At 32.1% G+C, this 23,169-nt stretch overlaps 1 protein-coding gene across 1 annotated transcript in view; it reads left to right on the top strand.

The window, feature by feature from the left end:
- Nucleotides 1-10,253, top strand: part of LOC106460840 (sodium- and chloride-dependent GABA transporter 2-like) — a 92,136-nt gene extending 81,883 nt beyond the window's left edge. The window contains exons 15-17 of the mRNA XM_022387643.1: nt 1,963-2,001; nt 5,467-5,538; nt 8,397-10,253. The gene's annotated coding sequence lies outside the window, so the exon portion shown is untranslated. The remainder of the gene's footprint in view (nt 1-1,962; nt 2,002-5,466; nt 5,539-8,396) is intronic.
- The last annotated feature ends 12,916 nt before the right edge of the window (nt 10,254-23,169 follow it).

Genomic DNA, 23,169 nt, shown 5'->3' with positions numbered 1-23,169 from the left:
CAAGTCTAACACTGACCTGGAATTATTGATTAAGGAAACCCTCCACATCAAACAGCACTCTCCAACACTGAACAACATGCAGTCTTCATTTAAATTATACATTTTTTAATATGTTCGTATTACTGATTTTTCGTTTTCTTGCTGTAGTTTCTCCCCATGATTACTGTTTAGTGTTTTATTTGTTTAATTATCGTTATATTTAGCAATTGTACTTTGAAAATGTTTAAAGACTGATGTAAATTCATTTTATTCTGCTTTAGATACTGAAGATGGAATCTGATAAAATTCCAAAACGTTTATCCATGTCCCCTTTTTGTCAATAAACAATGTTGTATATCATGAGTGTTGTTTTCTTATACAGTTCGCAGTTCACATTGTATTAAGTGATCAGGACTGACAGAATCTGTGGTGATCTAATTGATAAAACGCTGGAATTTGATCCCCGTCCCACCAACATGCTCGCCCTTTCAGGTGTGTGGGCTTTATAATGTCACGGTCAATCCCACTATTCGTTGGTAAATAAGTAGCCCAAGAGTTGGCGGTGGGTGGTGATGACTAGCTACCTTCTCTTTAGTCTTTCGCTGCTAAATTAGGGACGGCTAGCGCAGATAGCCCTCCTGTAGCTTTGCGCGAAATTCAAAACAAACAAACAAACTCCATGCCTTTAATCCGATTTTAATTAACTTCAATATCGTTTGAACGTTAGAAATAGTTTTGAAATGTTTTGAGTAGCTCTTACTTTTATCTTGTTTTTAAACTTTGTAATTTCATATTCGATACAAACTGTGGTGAAATTCTACAGGTACTTATTGTAACTCAGTACCAATACCAGTACCTCTTATTTTTGGTATTCCAGGAGGAGTACAAGTCTGCTCATTTTGGGAAATTCCCCCGGTGGGACAGCGGTAAGTCTTCGGATTTACAACGCTAAAATCAGGGGTTCAATTCCCCTCGTTGGACACAGCAGATAGCAGCCCGATGTAGCTTTGCTATAACAACACACACACACGTGGTTCCATTATTTTGTGTATTTCTTTTTGGTTCAATTTGAATACTGTAGTAGATGAAGAGGTAACCTTTATTTGTAGAAAATCGGATGCTGTGAGGTCAGGTCCTTGCAAAAGTGAGTACCTACGATTCTTTAACCCTTTCGCAACCAGGCATTTTGTATTACCAGAATCCAAATAAATTTGAAGAAATAATAGCGAAAAACTTATATTTGATTTATTTATTGTATATGATATTGAAAAAAAGGCCCTGCAAACCACATATCACTGAATTCAGTGTGAAAAAAGGCCCTGCAAACCACATATCACTGAATTCAGTGTGAAAAAAGGCCCTGCAAACCATATATCACTGAATTCAGTGTGAAAAAAGGCCCTGCAAACCATATATCGCTGAATTCAGTGTGAAAAAACCATTATCAAGTTAAACCCATATGGCTCCTCGGAATGGAAATAGCGGGCGAACAAAGTAGTCCCTCTAACGGTAACCAAGGAGTAAAGGGGGATTTCACAACTTGATAAATATATCGGAATTAAAAATGAGACATCTAAACATCAATGTAATATTTACAATTAAATAACTTTAAAAACGCTATGAACCCATAAATCAAAATAGGTTCGGTTTGAATTTCGCGCAAAGCTACACGAGGGCTATCTGCGCTAGCCGTCCCTAGTTTAGCAATGTAAGACTAGATGGAAGGCAGCTAGTCATCACCACCCACTGCCAACTCTTGGGTTACTCTTTTACGAACGAATAGTGGGATTGACCATCACATTATAACGCCCCACAACTGAAAGGGGGAATATTTTAGGTGTGATGGGGATTCGAACCCGAGAAATTAACATCACGAGTTTCGTGTCATTGTTATTGTTTGAAACGCTATTAGATTATGAAGATGAGACATTAACTATTTATCTAATTCACCGGATTCTAATATCCTCTTCTCATTTAATATAGATAGACAAGTGCAAGAACGAAAACATCCAGAGACAAATGGTAAGAAAATTAAACTTTACGTTGTTGTTGTTTTAATGAAGCTTACATCGAATGATTTAAAACACTAACCATCCTACTACTGGGTGGAATTTTGTGAGATTTTGCTCACAAATTCCCAAAGAATGCGTGGAACTGATCAGACTAAACTATATTTAAATTCAAATATCTTATTACACATAAGAGGATCTTTACATAAAACGTCACTTCCGAAAACACTTGATCAAGTTTTTTGATGTTACTCAAATTATTTAGTACTAATTTTAGTACTTATTTTTCATACCTTGTAATTATTATTATTTTTCATTCATTGTAATTATTATTATTTTTCATACATTGTAATTATTATTATTATTTTTCATACATTGCAATTATTATTATTATTAACGTATTTTAACAACGTGTTTTCAGTTTTTGTTTGTTTGTTTCGGATATTCGCAACAAACTAAACAGTGGCTATCTGCACGGGGTATTGTCGTACCCACCAGAGTGACGTGGAAAGACAGACCCCTATTGGAAAGCTCTGGATCCCCAACAGCACACACATCTTATATATCAAGATTACGTCTTTTAACACTTAAACATTTTTATGCGGATTCACAGTCTATTAGGCTAACCACTACACCACGCTCAAACCACTTGTTTCTTACTGTCATCTTTTGAGAATATTGGAATGTGTGAACTGTTCAACTTAAGAGAAAACATTAACATCGCATCATTTCTACTTCTTAATTCATAATACATCATTGGTTATAAATCGTTAGTTGATAATGCATCATTGGTTATATATCGTTAGTTGATAATGCATCATTGGTTATATATCGTTAGTTGATAATGCATCATTGGTTATATATCGTTAGTTGATAATACATTATTGATTATATATCGTTGGTTGATAATGCATCTTTGGTTATAAATCGTTGGTTGATAATACACCATTCGTTATAAATTGGTAGTTGATAATACACCATTCGTTATAAATCGTTGGTTGAAAGTGCATCATTGGTTATAAATCGTTGGTTGATAATGCTGAAAATTTCAATTTATTAGTGTGTTTTTTTCATTAACGTCACTACACTAATAATACTATTCGAGTAAATTTTAGTGGGTGTCTAAGGTTGGGATCATTTCAAGACGGCCCTGCATGTTTTTGAAGTTCAATGGATGTAACATAACGTAACCGTGATATGTTCTAAGTTCAGTTTGTTACCGAAACTATCGTTTGTCAGTGATGATGAACGTCGCCATGTTTTTCACGTTCTCCAAGCTCGGCTACCTCAGTAAATAACATTTTACTCTACGTTGCAGTCTTCATAGACGCCACACTTACCTTGTACAGTGTTTTATGTCGTATTAACACGCTCTCAAACAAATGCTGAATGCATATAACATTTGCCTTCCAAAGCTTCTTTTTCGCCGTTACCTCCATGTTCTATAGTTTTAATGACGTCACACCTTATTCTATAATATTTTCCACATTACACAATGGACTAACGACTATCTTTCAGAATCCTTATAACATTGACGTTTAATTTCCACAATTTTCTGTGGGCTGCCATACTATCAACATTATTACCTTCTAACGTTGACGGACGCCACTCCAGTTTCTATAGTCTTCCAATACCATCAACCTTGTCTTTACAAGGTAGAAGGACGTCACATCAGTGTTTATAGTTTCTTTGTACCATCAACCTTGTCTTTACAAGGTAGAAGGACGTCACACCAGTGTCTATAATTTCTTTGTACCATCAACCTTGTCTTTACAAGGTAGAAGGACGTCACAACACTGTCTATAGTTTCTTATACCACCAACCTTGTCTTTACAGTGTAGATGGAGGACACAACAGTGTCTATAGTTTCTTATACCATCAACCTTGTCTTTACAAGGTAGAAGGACGTCACACCAGTGTCTATAGTTTCTTTGTACCATCAACCTTATCTTTACAAGGTAGAAGGAAGTCACACCAGTGTCTACAGTTTCATTGTACCATCAATCTTATCTTTCCAAGGTAGAAGGACGTCACAACAGTCTCATTCTGTAATTCCACCTCTTTTGCAGACCCCATATTCACTTACATCTCTTAATATTTCATTATATATCGCATCTCGCTTCCTCTCCTGATTCTCAATTCTGAGGAATCTCACTTTCATGTTTTATAGTCTTAATGGACATCATATTCACTATTCCTACCCTGCTGGGCAACTGATGAAATCCTGCAGCTCCACATTTCACATTCACCTCCTAGTTTTGAGATATGCCACATGTCTCTTATGTCCACAGTCTTGATAGCCATTGACCCGACAGCCTCTAATTTAACAACCAGGATCATGTCATTTCCCAGTCCTCAAGTGGGGCGAAGGAACGTTGCTCAATCTTCGAGCACCCTCGATGATTAATTATTTTTCCAATAACTAATTTCAATCGAAATACCTGACAGTAGTTTTAGTTAACTGGACGATGTGACAGATAAAAAAAAGAGCTATAAAAAACGTTAAACCCTCTTTTAAATAGACAGCAGGTCATTTCACTTTTGGACCGGGCGTAGCCCATGATTAGCACATCTAGACTGCGAACCCGAGTATTAATTGTTCGCAACATGTTTCCGCAAAAACGCGCTTCGCTCTTTGAGGCGTGGATGCGATGTATGAATGACAGTCAAATCTCACAATTTGAGTAGCTCAAGAGTTGACAATGGGTGCTGTTGACTAGTTGCAACCTCTCTAGTCTATCAGCTCAAGATTATGGAAGGCTCTGCTCAGGTAGCCCTTGTATTTCTTTCGGGCAAATATCTGAGGCACAAAACACACATTTCATTATCTTTACTGTTTAACTTGTGTTGCATTTACCACATTCTTACATGGGGAATGTCCTTTTTTACTTAAAATTATCTCAGGACAAATGATCTTTATTCAATACTCTACTATATGTAAAATGTAACAGCATGTTATAACCTTACTAATGTCTTGGCTGTGTAAAATGTAACAATGTGTTATAACCTAAATAATGTCTTGGCTGTGTAAAATGTAACAGCATGATATAACCTAATATCTCGATTGTGTAAAATGTAACCGAACGTTATAATCTAACTAATTTCTTGGCTGTGTGAAATGTAACACTATAACCTAATATCTCGATTGTGTGAAATGTAACAGAACGTTATAATCTAATTAATATCTTGGCTGTGTGAAATGTGACAATGTGTTATAACCTATCTAATATCTTGGCTGTGTGAAATGTAACAGTATATTAGAACCTTACTAATATCTTAGCTTTGTGAAATGTAACAGTATATTATAACCTAATATCTTGATTGTGTAAGATGTAACAGTATATTATAACCTTGGCTGTCTTTCTTGTGTTTTATTTACCAAATATTTGAGATTTTTGCTTTTTATTAACAGATACTTGATCACTTACTAAAGTAAATATTGAAGAATTTTTACAATAATAATATTTTTTTCTATAAGGTTTCAGCTGACAGTCCTCTCATTAATTACAACCCAAGAACTATCGCACAGAAGATACAAGTTGCCCTGAAGGTTGTATACCCTTAATGTCATAGATAACATACTTGTTTTGTCAGTATATGTAAATAACCATCGTGATATATCAATTTAACACATGATGAGAGAAATGGCTGCACGTTGTATACCCTTAATGTCATAGATAACATACTTGTTTTGTCAGTATATGTAAATAACCATCGTGATATATCAATTTAACACATGATGAGTGAAATTGCGGTGTAACCTCACATTACATAATTGTTTATATTTGTTAGAGCTATTTTTTTATGGTAAAACCTAAAATATAGGGTAATTTACATAACAATAACATTACAACCCATGTTTTGTCCCCGATATAAATGTGTGTATTTGCGTTCAGCAAACAAGCAAGAAACTGTGAAAAGTTAAAGACATAAACAACATCGTGACAAGGATCTGTGAGAAATTAAAAGTATAGACAACGTAGTAGTGACAGAAATCTTGAAAAAGCCATAAACTGCAAGACCAGTTTTTTTGTGTTTAATTTCAGTTAAATTAATTAATATCAGGTACAAAGATATTCAACAAATTAGATATACCAGTTATATACTCCAATTGAAAAATTGGTGAGTGTGGGAACTAACGTTGCTATAGCACCAAGAGAAATAGAAGCATTTAATGCTGCAGGGGGTTGGGGGTGGCTATTTAATGAAATTCACAAAAAGAGAGAAGCAGTTTTAGGAAGAGATAGCATCATTAACAACCAAACTACCTGGATTTAAAGCTTCCATTACCCAGCCACCCCCTTTACATCTCTTTAAGCAACAGCATCCATCACACATTATTCCATTTACTGAAATAAACTATTCTGGAAATGTATTTATAATATCCAACATTTTGCCTCATGACTAGAAACATCTTGAATTTCACAAGATCAAGATAATTTCTCGAGATAATTTAAATAATTATGAACAACTGACCATCCAACTCGCTGCCTTCCCAACACGAATTGACACCTTTGGAATTCAACAATGTTTACTAGTCATGATTGTATATTCTTTCTGGGCATTCCAGAGAAAACCAATCTCTCGGAATAGGGGGAGGGAATCAATTACGGTTTGTGATCAGAGCATCCTCAGATGGTGAATTCTTAAGAACAGGTCAGGTTACATTGATTCACTTCTTCATTTGAAAGAATACATTCATAAGATTTATGAACTAACTTGTCAAATACACGATGTCTTATTACAATAAATTCACACGAAATTTATGAAGTGTTTCAAGTGCGAAAACACAAGACAAAGTGCTAGGTGCTACAGACAGCAGTATTCGACTAGAATAAACCATTTTAGACAATCTCAAGTGAAAGAACTAATTGATTAGGATAGTTTGAATATGAGAATCGTGACTGAAATCTTGATAAAAGCAACCCAAGATCTTAAAACAGAAGTTTAGAAGATTCTACTGGAATTTCTACTTGGTCAAGTAAAGGTAAAAGGAGGAATAGTAGTTAATGTTAGAGTTTAATTGGGAAACAAGGTTTAAGACAAAATAAAGATAATTCAAGACCTCAAAAAGCTATTTAGAAGCTTGTCCCGAGGTTCTACTAAATAACTTGAAAGGGAAAGAAGTTGTAGTACTTAATGTGAGAGTTTAATTAGGAAACAATGATGAACTAAACTTGGGAGGTAATATTCAGCTGATGCGAAGTTTACTGCTCAAAGAGACTTGTTGTAACAGTCTAAGGAAATCAATGACACTTGCTGACTCAAAGGAAATCAGTAACGCTTGCTGACTCAAAGGAAATCAGTGACGCTTGCTGACTCAAAGGAAATAAATGTCACTTGCTGACTCACAATGAATATCGTAATCTTTAATAACGTGAAGCTAGGTTCAAGTAATGACAATAAAAGCGATGATAACGCTCAAGTCAACGTTCAGTTGACCAACTGTGCCTTTTATTAGATATTGTTACGACAGCAGAAGTCATGCGACGTGGGAGAATGCGCGCTGGAGTTTCTAGAAGGATCGTGACTTAGCGGGCAACCTCACAAATGTCCCAGCGTTTGCTAAACGCCCTCTTTTTTAGTATATAAGCCGGAGATAGATTGAAGAGAAATAATTGAGTTAAGCGAGCAGTAGGCACCGTAAGTAAAGTGTGTGAATCGCTGTGAATTATAGCATGTGTTTATAAAAATAGTTAAGTTTAAAGTGGCTGTGGAAATTCTGTGTATTACAACGTTGTATCGAGAAAGAATAAACTAGTTTTAATTAAGAAAGAACTCGTATCGATGATGTTTCTCGGAAAGAATTTTTAGGGGAAATTATCAAACAAGCAGATATGTAACAATATTTTTCTGTTAAACATGACTTAGAGGAGGAGTAACCTGTGGTGATGGACTTCAGAATGAAATATAAATTTGTGATGAAACTGACCTCAAAACTTTGTGAAACGTCGATAATAATTGTCTTATCTGTATACTCAATAGGCAGTTGTTATGTCCGCTGGAACTAAAACACCAATATCTGGGCAGATAACCAACAAAAACAAAGAAGTATTAATTTATAGAACTTTAGTAGAAATGAAAACCGTAAAAATTGAGCTGTAATGGTGACTAGTTTTACAATAAAAAACAATAAAGAATGCAAAGTGTGAAGGAATGAAAAGGCTTAATATCAGTAAATTAGTCTTACGCTTTTAAATGAACAATGTCTGCTTTTTTCAGCTACAGGGGCTGTGTAATAAGTGTCATTTTACTGATTAGAAAACTAATTTACAAGTGTGAAGTTTCTTTAGTTATAATAAGACACTAGCGAAACCAGAGATTGTGTAGTTTATTACCTAAAAGCAATATTTCTTTAAGATGTTATTTTATAAATTTATGACTATGTTGTTGTACTTTTTTTAACAGAATATCAACTAACAGATCGCCCCTCAGTAGACAGAGCCGGCTTGCAGTGTCTAACATCACCGTCAAGAAGACAGTATTATAAACAGCACAATATATTTAATAATAATAAGAGCACTTGCTTTTTGATATTTTCATGGTGTATACATTACGACATGGTGAAGCTAAAAATATAAGCTGTAAAGCTAATATTATATAACTTCGTCATTTCTGTTCCAGATAATTTTATCTTCAACAAAGCGACAAACTTTACTTACATCATTTCAAATTATATAACCTAATATCGCATTTTCTTACTGGAGAATAAATAATGTTACTATTTCTTTTAGAAATACCTTACTAATTTTCCAGCAGAAAAATGTCGTACGTTGGTATTGAAATTTGAGTTTAAAGTCACTGTTCACATTGTTTTTATAGCTTTTGTTAAATTATCGCGATTTCTTTTTGATATATTTGTTCCGTTATTCTCAAGTAGTAACAATTTTGAATTAGACAAATTTTGATATATCGTTAAGCCTAAAACCGTTACTCTGAAGTCTAGGAAAAATCAGTATCTCGAGAGCGACCTCTCAGTTTTGGAACACTTGTGAAAATTTCGAAATTTAATCTGATGATCGAGTTTCAACATGAAGATTCTCACAGGGCAATATTTATGACCAGGCAACTAGATGACTCATGTCTTCACGTGCTGTAGAAATATCTAAGACTTGCTTATGTACTTATCAACGATTCGTCTCTCACTGAAAACACTTTAAGTAGTAAAATTTACTTTGTGCGTGTGTATGATCACATTTTCGTAAGGTAAAGTATAATTTGGCTTGTAGCCACCTACTGTGCCTTCTGCAGAGATTGTAAATGATCGTAATAAATACTTTCACCTCGACGCACGGGATATTTTACAAGCGCAGAATCAGTTGTTTCGGTTTAACAAGAGTGTAATGTTGGTAGGGGTTGCAATATTAGGAAATTCTATCAAGCTAAAATCGTTCACTCCAGTACTAGAGTATTGTTTAGTTTCACGATAAAGACTTCAGTTATGGCCGAAAGCCGATAATCAAAACCAAAACTTAACGTTATGAATGTCCATGTTATTTATATAATCAACAAGGATATTCTTAGGCTGACGAAAATATATAAAGAAGCAGTGTATACATATAGTTTTCATTATTAGTAATTATTGTGTTAAACGCTCTTAGATAATCTGGTGTGAATTTTTAACTTATTTTATTGAAAAAAAATAAAACCATGGGTCGTATTTTCAGTTTTTCAACTAGCATGTTGAAACGATAAACATGATTAGATATTTCAGTCTATGATAAAAATACACATCGGATAAATATGATAAATTGATGCGCGAACAATTTGAAATTTACTATTTATAAAATCATTTAAAAAATCGACAAAGAAATATGAAGAAACTGGTATATTTTAATAGGTGTCCCACTGGTGGATGATAACCGTAATTAGGCAGTCATTGTTCATTTAGCTTAAGAAATATTTAATCTTAAAATAATCGTACTTTTCAACATTCTTGTGCATTTTTTTGTGATTTTACTCTTCGAATATTTAACTATAATATTGATTATATAGTGTGATGCACCTGTATATTATCAAAGCTGAAATAATAAATTAAACAATTAAAAAACGAAATTGTTGTATATATATATATATATGTATGAATATCAGCACGAGTTTACACTTGAAATATTTGCATGTTATTTACAAATAATGATATAAAAATTACGGTGAAGGCTTAAGGCGTGAATCAATTTAATTTCGACATTTTCAGTATCTAATGTTACTTATACCACTAGAGGACACTATATTATAGGCAGGAAATAAAAATGGATGACTTTTCAATGCAGTTTTTGTATGTTATTTTGTATTTATGGTAAAGCTATTAAGACTATCGCCCCCGGTGGCTCAGCAGTAAGTCCGAGGGCTTATAACACTATAAATCGGTTTTCGATACCCGCAGTGGTTGGAGCACAGATAGTCCATTGTATAACTTCCTCTTGATAACAAACAAACAAATTAACTAACTAAGGCTATCTGAACTACTGACCAGAGAGAAGGCAGCAGCACCTCTATCTGCACTAAGAGACAGATTGTCACTCTTATAACGCACATACTGTTTAAATGCAGGGAATATGTAGTTGTATCGCCCGGCTCGTCAGCGGAAGATGAAATCTATCCTCTCTCTCACCAAGGAAAGGTGTTTCACACTCTTCAGTGTCTCCACCACCCAAATTTTAAGACATGTTGTTTTGAATATTATATAATTTAAGATTTTAAATATAAATATAAATATTTTATTTTATATAAATTAATTAAATTACAATTAATTTTTCCTAAGTCTTAATTTACTTGAATTAAAACGTTTTAGTTAATTTGTTTCAAACATCTATCACACTAGCATCTATTGTCAAAAATATTAAACAACAACCACATTAAATAAACACAATATAAAATTCTACTATAATAATAATAAATTCAGCATTTATAAATTATAAAATTAAAAGAGATTTATACATATACAATTAATTTATAATCTTTATTAAGTAATATGATTAAAATAATTAAAATTCTTAATTAGAAACATCCTTATTTATTAATAATAATATAAACTTAACGGTGAATTATACTTACTAGTTCTCCTACAATTTGTTAAGCTTGTAATTTCTGTCAACAAATAGGAGTTTTTATTTTTTATAATGTTTATCAGTTAAATATTTTAATTTTTGATCCAAGGTTGCAATCGAAAATTGTTTGAATAAAAAATCTATGGGTGTATTAATAGGGTAATGTGTTACGAAACGTAACACTGTATTTTGTAAAGTCTGTAACAGTTTTAAATTTTGTAAATTAATATTTGACCACGCACTGGCAGCATATTCAACAAATGATCTTATTAAAAACTTTATGAATTTTATCATTGTTTTACCATTTACCCTGTTTAGTAATTATTTTTTCAAAAAGTTAAATCTACCATACAATCTTTTCACGATAGAGTTAACAATTTAATTTTCTATCAAAATTTATACCCAAATACTTTACTTTTGCAACTGGTATAATATTTGCTTTATATAACTTAATTTGGGCATTTTTAATGACTTCAATATTTTGTATCGATATGTTATTTTTTTCTATGAAAAATAATAAACTTAGTTTTCTCAAAGTTAACAATTATTCTCCATAAATTACACCAGAGTTCTAAATCAATTAACACTAATCGCAATTTTCTTATAATCACTGACACAACATGTGTAATACTGTGCAAGATAATAAATCATTTATCTACTAGTGGACACGGTATATCATTAGTGTAAAAACAGAATAACAACGGACTCGATACATTTCCTTGTGGAACTCCTACCCCCGGTATAAAACAATCAGAAAATTCACTATTAAATTTAATTTTGTTACATCTGTTATTAATAAACAATAATAAGCAAGGTGAAATCGTGTATTAATTTATAAATCAATCCATTATACCATATCTTATCAAAAGCCTTTTCTATATATAAAACAATTGCTCCCGTAGGATTTTTATAATTAAACCCATCAATTGTCGACTCGGTAAACCTTACCAAATGATCAGAATTTTGATGGTTTTTCTTATAACAAATTTGATAAGGATATATTTTATTAACTTTTATTAAACAATTTAATAGTCTATTGTGTATAAATTTCTTGAATATTTCAAATAAACAACTTGTTAAACTGACTGGTCTATAACTGTAAGGATAATATTTCGTTTTATTAGGTTTTTAAATCATTGTAATAACACTTGATTTCCATATTTTGGGGACATATCCTGTTTTATAAGATAAATTAAATAAATTGGAAATTTTATCATAAATCTCTATCACAATTCTTTAACATTTCTAATATCTAATATCTTTTAAAACCATAATTATTTCATCAGACGTAATATTTTTATTATTAAAATAATTGGATAATCCTCTTCATTAGTTACAACTTGATCATTAATTTTGATAGTGGTTATCTCTTGTAATTTCAGTCCTCATGTCTTTAAAAATACAAGCTTTTTCTTGGTCAGTTTTAACATTTCTGTATTTTCAATTAATATCAAAGGAAATTATTTTATCAGAACTTTCATTAATATAATATTTAAACTTTTTTCAAAACTTACTAATATCCTTTTCTTTATCTAATTTTTACATAAACTTTCAAAATCTTTTTCTTTGTTTTTTAATTAAATTTTAACATATTTTTGTTTTTATTATATAAATTTTTAACATATTTTGTTTTTATTATATAAATTTTTAACATATTTTATTTTTATTATATACATTTTTAACATATTTTTGTTTTTATTATATAAATTTTTAACATATTTTTGTTTTTATTATATAAATTTTTAAAGTATAAATTATGATTTCGAACCATAATTCTTATTTTTTCTTTAATGCCAATTCAATTTTCTCTGTAAATTTCCGTTTAGTTTTTAGGATAATATTTTGGTATACTAAAATTAGCTGCCATCTTAAAATCATTGGAAATAACATAACCATGTTCTTCTAGTTGGTCTTCACTTTCTGATGAGTCAAATTCGTATTTATCTAAATTTCTATTAAGAATTTCATTAAATTTCTGCCAATTGGCTTTTCTAAGTTATATCTAGCTTCTAATTGACTATTACTTCTCATGTTTGTAGTTTCTACGATAAAAATACTTACAGGTAAGTGATCACTGTGAAAATCAGGTCCAACTTCAAAACTGCTAGTGTGAGAAAAAAATTTAGTTGTCGTTAAAATAAAATCTAATATAACTGACTTACCAGTTACATTATGAGTATGTGTAGGTTGATTATCATTTAGAATGATAAATTAAATGTATTAATAATGTTTAACATATAATTTCCATTTTTGTTTGATTGCAGCCAAAGGCTACATGTTTACTATTAAAAGCACCCATGATCAATAGATTGTAATTATATTTAATTAAATTATTAAAACTATTATATTTAGGATTATTTCTTGGTGATACATAAATATTTGCAATTGTTACTTTAATATTATTAAACCATACATCTACTACTACAATTTCATTTTCATTAGAATTAATAGATGACACTAATTCTGATTTGATTTCCTTAATGACTCAAACTGTTGTCCCTAGTGTATGTTTGTTAGTATCTCGATCACTTCGGTATACCTTATAACCTTTAGGATTAAAAATTTTATTATTTGTTAACTTTGTTTCAGAGACACCTATTATAAGGATATTATTATTTACAAAATGTTCTATTTCGTCCCACTTATTTACAACATCTCCCTGAATATTAACTGTTAAAACTCCATACCTATTAAGTGTCATCAAATTTTGATGTACATCCTTGTTTAATACTTAGAGCTGATGCTACTTTTTGATAAATAATTTTTGGATCCAACTTAAATCAATATAATTATTAGTTGATACACAAACATATTTAACAATATCACTCCTACTTATCTTCAGGTCTTTTAACTTAATTAAAATATCAACTATGATTAAAGACATTGTATGCATTAGATCTATTTTAAAATATTTCAAACTTCTTCAATCCTATCTTTTGATAAATTAGTACTTGAATCTTTCAAGGCTTTGGCATAAGATTTTCTTTCTCTATTTTTTGGTGTGTTGAAAACCTTAACTTCTTCCTTCTTGTACACCTTACACATTTTGGAACTCGCATGATATTCTTCGTTAGAATTTGCACATTTAGTTTGTTCTCGCGAGACAATACAATTTTTCACTTCATGGTCCCCTGCACATCTAATATATTTAACGCAATTTGTGCAAGTGTCTGTCATATGACCATATTTTTGACATCTATAACACTGAAGCACCAAAACAAACCTTCTATATTCTTCAATTTTAAAATTTAGATATTCTACTTTAAACTTTTCTATTAATTTCTTTGCATCGTCTTCATTTGACAGAATAACTTTTATAGTAGTAGTAGGCTCGTTAGTTCTACGACTTATAATTCTTGCCACTTGTTTCAACACCTTGTTTGTTTAATTTCATTACAATACCTTCCAGGTTAATAAAATGATTAGCACCTTTAATTACTAGAGCTTTTTGATTTTGTACAGCATATAGCAACCGCACTATGAGTTTTGCATTATTAAACATTGCACTTTGCCAACTTTCCAACAATTTTTCATAAGCAAACTGGTCTTCTGTTTTAATAAAAACGTTCATGTTTCTTAGTCTTTTAATACTGGAAATCTTCATTTCAGGAAAAAAAAACTGATTTCCTTACAAATCTGAATGTCATCGTAAACATCTGGAACATTTGCAACAATAATCGGAGGAAAAGCTTTCCATTTTTTATATTCGCTTCATTTTTCTTATTTTTATTTTCAACTTGCTTTGCATTTTTTATTGGCGTCCTTTGCGGTTTAGGTTTTTTTTTTCAAAAACTTGCCGACTATCTTCTTCTGGATCGTTGTTAAAATCTACATCCGTAGTTGTCACAACTGTTCCTTGATTCTTTGTATTCCCTTTTTTTCTTTGTTTAACGTTCCATCTTCTTTTAGATGTGCTTGGATTTGATTTTTGACTTTCTTCCTCTTAGGCTTAGTAATTCCAAAAAAAATTTAGTACACTTATGCCAAAGTTAACTTGTGTAATTAGAAATAAATTCAATTTAAATATTTAGTATAATATACTATATCCTAAAACTAATTCTAATTAAAAGTTTAAAATAAAATATTAAAATACACTTTAAACACTACAAAATCAGAAGCTAAAAAAAAACAATATGTCTTATCTGCAGGATTCACCGACATCGTACAGACATCTAGTTCGCCAGCTCCAAAATCTAAAGCTCTACAATAGAGCTGCGTCCATTTGTATGTTATTAATAACATAGGCATTGCGGCTTGAACCTTGGACCTAACCACTAGGCCCGCTTGTTGGTATAGGTGTGAACACTATATAATTTTTGTTTTATCTACTTTTTCCTTTCTACCCCCCCCCCCTCCCAGTGGCTCAAATTATAAAAAAACGGGATGGTTATTAAAATATATATATGAAGTCATATATATATATCAGTTTCTCAAGACATCTCCCTTGATGGGACAGCGGTAAGCCAATAGACTTTCAAAGTTAAAAGATGTGGTTCGATTCCCCCCCTGTGGACACAGCAGATAAACCAATGTGGCTTTGCATTAACATAAACAAACAATCGAATATTGAACCTTTTAAAAGTATTCAGATTTTAAAAATTATTTTTCTTAATTAGGCTTGAAAATGATAAAATTAACATTAAATTAAATGATTTACAAAAATGACATCGTTCATGTTGATTTTAGTAAACTTTAATCAATATTTAAGTCAATGCCAAAGTATAAATAAGGTTCTAACAAAAATGAAAATTATATCATTTGTAATTAACCATCCAAACTTATATTTGAAAACTTGCTAAAATATATATCATATAAATGACTTTTGAAATAACATAAAATTTAGTTGTGCGTAGTATTTTAGTTATGCTTTTGACAAATCAAAATTGTGATATTCTTATAGCTGTACAGCTATTTTGAGTTCTGTTATGAGTTCGTTATCATTAGTTTGGCAGTGACTGTGACGTATGTACTTTTCTCACGAGTCAAAGTTCAACTTGATCACATTCCGATCGTTATTAGTTAGGTAAAACAAACTACTAAATTATTAGTGAATATGAATAATCGTTTTAAAAAGCTTACAAATACAATAAAATAAAATAGTTTTCTCAATTTAACCTTACAGAACTACCAAAACAGTCCATATGGATCTGCATCAGTTTTCAAAACACATTCTTCCAAACTATTTATGCACCAAATTGCTTGTGGATACAACGAACTTTGTCGATTACAGGGCCCCTAATAATATATCATTCATACAAAATATATATAACTAAAATACCTTTGATTTCACAATAAATCCCATTATGTACTGCTGCGATTCCCTGTTGAAAAGCCTGTCTAGTTATCTTGTACGTATGTTCTATAATCTATTTGAAACGATGGATTCATTGGCCTACGATCAATCCTTAAATGCTATAACTGATGAGAATTGGGCTAAAGCAAAGTAGGTGTACATCTTTAAAAGCAGCTGTTCAGTTAACGGGGGGAACTTGAATCCATTAAAGTTGTAGACAAACAATTAAGTTCACCATCTAGGAATTATGAATTCATCAGACCAAAGAAGCATAGAAACCTCAATTTTCTATGAAGGTCTAACGATTCATTAGACAACAGAATAGAAGAAATAAACCATTCAACAGAAGGTTTTATAACTGTAACTTTAAATGACGTATTAACAGTAACTGCCGATTAAAGCTCCTTAGTTAAAGAGTTATTTTCTCAGAATGGTGGAAGTACACCATAGGACAGAAGGTTTTATAACTGTAAGTTAAAATTATATATTGGTAGAAAGTGCTCCCAGAGAATGATAGGAAAAGGAAACCGCTATAATTGGATGTTACTTTCCAATAGACCTAAACTGTATATTATTATTAAAAGAAACCAGCTCACAAATCAACGGATTTATTGATGGGAAGCCTTGCAGTATATTTATTGACACTAATTCTACACCTACAATTATTCGACCCAATCTAATAATGAAAGGTGTGAAATTGCTTCTATAGATGATGAAAGATTAATGCACAAAACAAGTGCGTATAAAGTTCCAGCAGAGGGAAAGTTGGAAATTTCTCTACACCACCTGATGTGTGGGTAATTGACATCGAGAAAGAGTACATACTTGGAACTGACTTCATGCAGGAACATGAATGTAAGGTTAGACTAACTACAAATAGGTTCACAGTGGCAGACCATGAAATCGCCATGTAATGTATGACAGTTATGTCACCAGAGGTTGGATTTCAAATAACAATAAATATGAAGTCACAGGGTAATATAGATAGAACAGAATACAGAAGAATAGGTAGTCCAATCTAAAAGTCATCTACTGTGATCGTCTTTGGAAGGACGTCGAAAGGAGAACAGGTTCAATAAAGACTTAGACAGGTTTCTGTTGAGATTACTTTCAAAGTGTCATGAAGGAGGTAGACAAGTCGTTAAATGGTTATAAAGGGTAAGAGGTTATCTCATCTTCTTACCATCAGCTATGGAGAATAAAAACCAACAAAATATCTGGTAAATGAACAGTTTGGGCAGTAAATAAAACAACGAAGAAGATTTTGTTTTGTTAATGGAAATGTGATTACACTTTGTTTTAACACATTAAACGAAAGATTTAGTGGTTGTAATGCGTAATTATGAATGATATTTTGGTTAGTAAAGAGTGGCTTGAAGTTAAAAATATTATTATTCTATTTGTTTATTGGAATTGTTCAAAGCTCGTCATAAGCCAGTGTGGTACGTTATGTTTTAAATGTTTTATATTGTTTCATAAAGTGAGTTTTAGATAAGACATAGTAATGACGTGTAATACCCAGAAATGCCCTACAAATCTATGCTTGACACGAATTTTCGTGAAATTTGGGAGGGGGCCAACATTGTATAAAAATACAAGAGTAAATTTCTGATTTATCAGTGAATTTGACAGCTAATCATTGAGTCAGTTAGTTGATGAGTGAACCAGTCAGTTAAGGAATAAGTCCTTTAGTAAGTGTTTGTTTGCAATTAAGCACAAAGCTATACAATGGGCTATCTGTGCTCTGCTCACCACGGGTATCGAAACCCGGTTTCTAGCCTTGTAAGTCCGCAGACATATCGCTGTGCTACGGGGGGCCTTTTAGTAAGTGAGTCAGTCAGTTGATTAGTTAATTTTTTAGGAATTTTAACAAGTATGTGACTGTTTAGTTTTATTTTTGAGTTAAACTTATCAGTGAATATAGCTCGCGGAACTTGCATGTTATATTCAAAGAAATAAACCAATTTTGTTACCATTAAGTGGGGTAGACTTTGCATTATTTGTACCAAATGATTAAAATTGATTTTTATCACAGAATTGAGATTACGTTTACTAAAATTGCATACACACACACACACACACACAGATGTATGTACATGTGTGTGTGATATTCTCATATTCACTGATTTCCCTTCGAGTAATCGGGTAGGAGCCGTAAAATAACAGGAGGCTCAACAGACGATGTTTTACGAAGCAAAATCTGAATTATCTTAATCTCGGCTGAGTTTGAAGCAATGAAAAACTGGATACAAGTTAAACACAGTGAAACAATCTTTATTTCAACATAAACACAATCATAGTTTTAAAGCAAGTTTATCTAGTGATGCTTTTATTGTAGAGTTAGAAAATCAAGTATATTTACATCAGTTCAATGATCTTCATTATTGTCTCTTAAATCTTGTTCCAGGCTGAAAAACATAGCATTATAGAATAAAAGCAACAATGTCATTCTTCTCAGGATGTAGCTCCTATCCACGTGACTGATGGTCACTCTCGCTACAAAATAAGGGATGAAGTATTCTTGAAGCATCACCTGACTTATCAGTGGAAAAAGATTACTGTTTATTTCTTTAAGTACGCTCCAATTTACCGGAATCTTTCCCATGAGAAAGTGTACGACACCCTAGATGAGTGACCCAGCTTAGTAGGTAAGTAGGACAAGAGGAACCTAGTGGCAGCCTTGACTGAGATTCTATATTAAGACAACATATGCAACATATACATAAATTTAAAAATATTTGTATGTATATTAAGTAAGAGGGTAGAAAACACGTATCATGTCTGCATTGTACACTGTTCCTCTCTTCTTTATCTTCTGCCTGACCCAGCTGTCCCTTAGTTTAAAACTCAAAACCAATTAAACCACCTTGTGTATGATCAAGTAATTAATATAACTTAGTCTCACCCTCCCACTTTTTCGCTGTTGGGCTAGAATAATACGACAGTCATCCCACTTTTTGTTGGTGAAGGGTAGCTAAAGAGTTGTTTTTGGTTGGTGTTAACTAACTGCCTTTCCTCTAGTCCATCATTTCTAAATTAGGGTTGACGAGTGCAGAGAACATCTGAGAAGTTTTGAGTGAAATTCAACAAACAAATAAACAAACCTTTGCCATTCTCTTCAACTTTGTTATAGACTGAGAAAACATAATTATATTGTTGCGTATCTGCTTGTTTGTTAATTCCCGGGATAAATTCTTTCCGAGGAACTTCAGCAATGCAAGTCCTTTCTTGATTAAAATTTGTTTATTCTTTCTCGATACAAACTTTTTATAATACACAGAATTTCCATAGTCACTTTAAACTTAAGAACCTTTATAACACACATTATAAATCACAGTGATTCACACACTTTACTATGGTGCCTATTGTTTGTTTGACTCAATTATCTATCTCTTCAATCTATCTATATCTCTTCTATCGCTGGCTTTATTTGCCGGGTTTATATACTCAAAAAAGAGGGCGCCTGGCAAACACTCGGAGATTCGCGGGGTTCCTCGATATTTCTAGAAACTCCAGCGTGCATGCTCCCAGCGTCACGCGACTTCCGCTGTCGTAACAATATATATATATATATATATATATAATAATAATAATAATAGCATAACACAAAATTTAAGGACGATATTGGACCTGTTGGTCCATCTAGGCCATCTTATCCACTAAATTAAACTATTTAAAAATTTAAAGTCAGTTTTTGCCATTCAAACATTTAACAAGTTTGTTCCTTGAACATCTGAAAGTAACCCATTTTAAAGGCAAACAATCCTGTTAAAAAAATGAAACTGTCTTAGCTGAAAATGACTCCTACCATGCCAAAATGTATATTGCATCTCCTAGTCTTACCATTTTCACCATTAATTATGAAAATAGATGATTCATTGAAACTACCAGTTTCCTTTATCTTAAACAATTCAATCTGATGCCTTTTAATTCGTCGTTTTTCAAGAGAAAATAATTTCAGAGAATACAATTTCTAAGATAAGGAGCCCAATATTGAATCGAATACTGTAAGTGTGACCTTACCAGTGAACTATACAATGAAATTATGACATCTTTAGACTAGTATTCAATATTTCTGTAGATGAAATCTAAAATTCTATTTACCCTATCACTAGCAACAGTAGACTGCTTGGATGGCTTAAACGACTGGTCAATCAGAACACCAAGATCTTTTTCTTCTGTAACATTGTTAAGGTTATTCCCATTGTATTTACACTTATAATTCAGATTATGATAGCCCATGTGCATTACCTTGCATTTATTATAATTAAAAGCTGGCTGTCATTTATTTGCCCAACTTATCAAATGATCTAAACCATTTTGTAAAAGAGCAGCAACAGCATCCTCACAGTCAGCAATACCCTAAAACCTTAGCATCGTCAACAAATATAAGTAATTTATTGACCATTCAATCATCTGTCATTTATGTAGATCTAGAAGAGCAAAGGTTCTAACACTGACCACTGAAGTGTCCCACTTGAGATATTAATATACTTTGACTGAACTTCATTTATAACAACCATCTGCTTTCTTCCATCTAGCCAGTTTTATATCCAATGAGCCAACTTATCCCTCACAACTATAGATGTAGTTTCTAACAAGTCTTTTATCTGGTATCTTTTCAAATGCTTTCTGAAACCCAGATACACCAAATACATACCTGTATCCTCTTCTACATAAGCAGCAAGCTCTTCAAAGATTAATAAAGCAAACTTTCCTCTAGTGAAACCATGTTGACTCTGAAAAAATTAAACACTTTTAAATAACGTTACAAAACATATTTTATTAGACTATAAAAACTTTTTTGACTATTGATGTAAGACTAATAGCTCTATTATTACTGAGACAATTTTTATCACCTTCCCTTGAAAAGAAGAGTAACAGTTTTCTTTGGTTGCAGACAATACACATTTTGGGTATAATTCATATTGGCAAGTGGATACTAAGGTAACAATGAGACTAAGAATGCTACAATAAGATCTTTATTCTCTCAACGTTTCGACTACAAGTCTTCTTCAGAAGTCATCCTGGTAGTCAAAACGTTAAGAGAATAAATATCTTGTTATAGTATTCTTAGTCTCATTGCTACCTTAGTAACTACACATGTGACTGGCAGTGTCACTCACTGTAAAATAAGATATTGTATCTTTGAGGAATCATTTGACTTGCCAGTGGAAAACTTCATTGTTTATTTCAGTAATACAGTATACACCACTTTACGGGAATCTTTCCCATAAGAATGGGCATGTGATATCCTAGCTGAGTAACCCAGTTTAGAAAGTAGCTAGAGCGAGAGGAAATTAGTATTTCTCTTGATTGACATTTCCTATTAAAACTACACAAACAATATGTAGAGAAAACTGAAAGCATTTATATGAAATAAGACAGTAAGAAGCGTATTATGCCTGCCCAGTACATAAGCTTGGTATGGCCTGGTGATTAGGCACTTGAATAGCAGTCTGTGGATCGTGGTTTCGAAATCCTTCACCAAACATGCTCGCCATTTCAGCCATTAAGGCGTTATAATGTTACGATCAATCCCACTATTCATTAGTAAAGAGCAGCCAGATAGTTGGCAGTGGGTGGTGTTGGTTAGCTGCCATTCCTCTAATCTATCACTCATAATTTAGAGGCATTTCAAAGAACATATTTGTGCCATTGCTATTTTTGATAACAAAGAAGCCACAGTTGAAAATTAGATCAACTCACATGGCATAATTGACGAAACACTATATCATATCTAAACTTTAAATAATTGTGATAATTTTTGATTAAACTCAAACACCTTCTATTAATATATATAATACCTGGTCCCTTTAAAACTGTTATTATTTCCTTTTTATTTGTGTTTCATTATTTACAATTATTATTTTTAATTAGTTTAACAATACTGTTACGTCTCTGCTCGTTTGATAATTTCCGGTAGAAATTCTTCCAGAGAAACTTCAGTGATACAAGTCCTTTCTTAAATAAAACTAGTTTATTCTTTCTCAATACAACTTTGCAATACACTTAATTTCCACAGTCACTTAAATAAACGTTATAATTCTCAACGAACGATTCACGCACTTTACTTACTACAGCGCTTGACTCAATTGTCCGTCTATATCTTCAATCTCTCTGTCCACTATTCAATTCCGATTGATTGTCTGGCTTTATCTGGCGCACTTATATACAAGAATAGAGGGCGCCTAGCAAATACTGGATTATTCGTGATGTTCCCCGATCGTTCTAGAATCTCACGACATGTTACTAGCGTCACGTGACTTCCGCTGTCGTAGCAATACTTTTGATATTAATAATGGCTGGAGACGGCTTGAGTGGGTAATGAAGAAAAACTTTGATATAAGTTTAACATAACAGCAAATGTACAATGTGGGTTCCTCGTCATCGAATTTGAATACTTTTGGTATGTTTCATCGCACATTGTTGTAGTATTAGATTATTTTAGGCTACTATAATTTAAAATCAGTTTTATAATCCGTGACGCTCAAAGACCCTCGAAAAAGGCGTAAATCGAAACATTTCGTAGAATAAAAATATTTATCGAAAGTTGTTTGTCGTCTTTCTTGAATATACCACATATACTTGCACGTAAAAAGGCAATTATTCAAAATAAATATGAAATTTAAATTCACATAATATGTTATTTATATATTGTAAATATTATATAGTGAGCTGATTAAATAAGTAGGCTTGTATTTTACTCTTTTTTTTCAAATATATATCTACACTGATATCTTCGCTTCATCATAAAAATATTTATTAAGAATAAGAATAACTCTTATTTGTTTTTTTCATTTGTAGGTTAATTGTAAAAAGACGACAGATGTCGCTAAAA

Source organism: Limulus polyphemus, unplaced genomic scaffold (genome assembly GCF_000517525.1).
Source record: "Limulus polyphemus unplaced genomic scaffold, Limulus_polyphemus-2.1.2 Scaffold847, whole genome shotgun sequence".
Taxonomy (NCBI): Eukaryota; Metazoa; Arthropoda; class Merostomata; order Xiphosura; family Limulidae; genus Limulus; species Limulus polyphemus.
The sequence above is the reverse complement of the archived record's forward strand: the minus strand, read 5'-3'. Positions and strand labels throughout refer to the sequence as shown.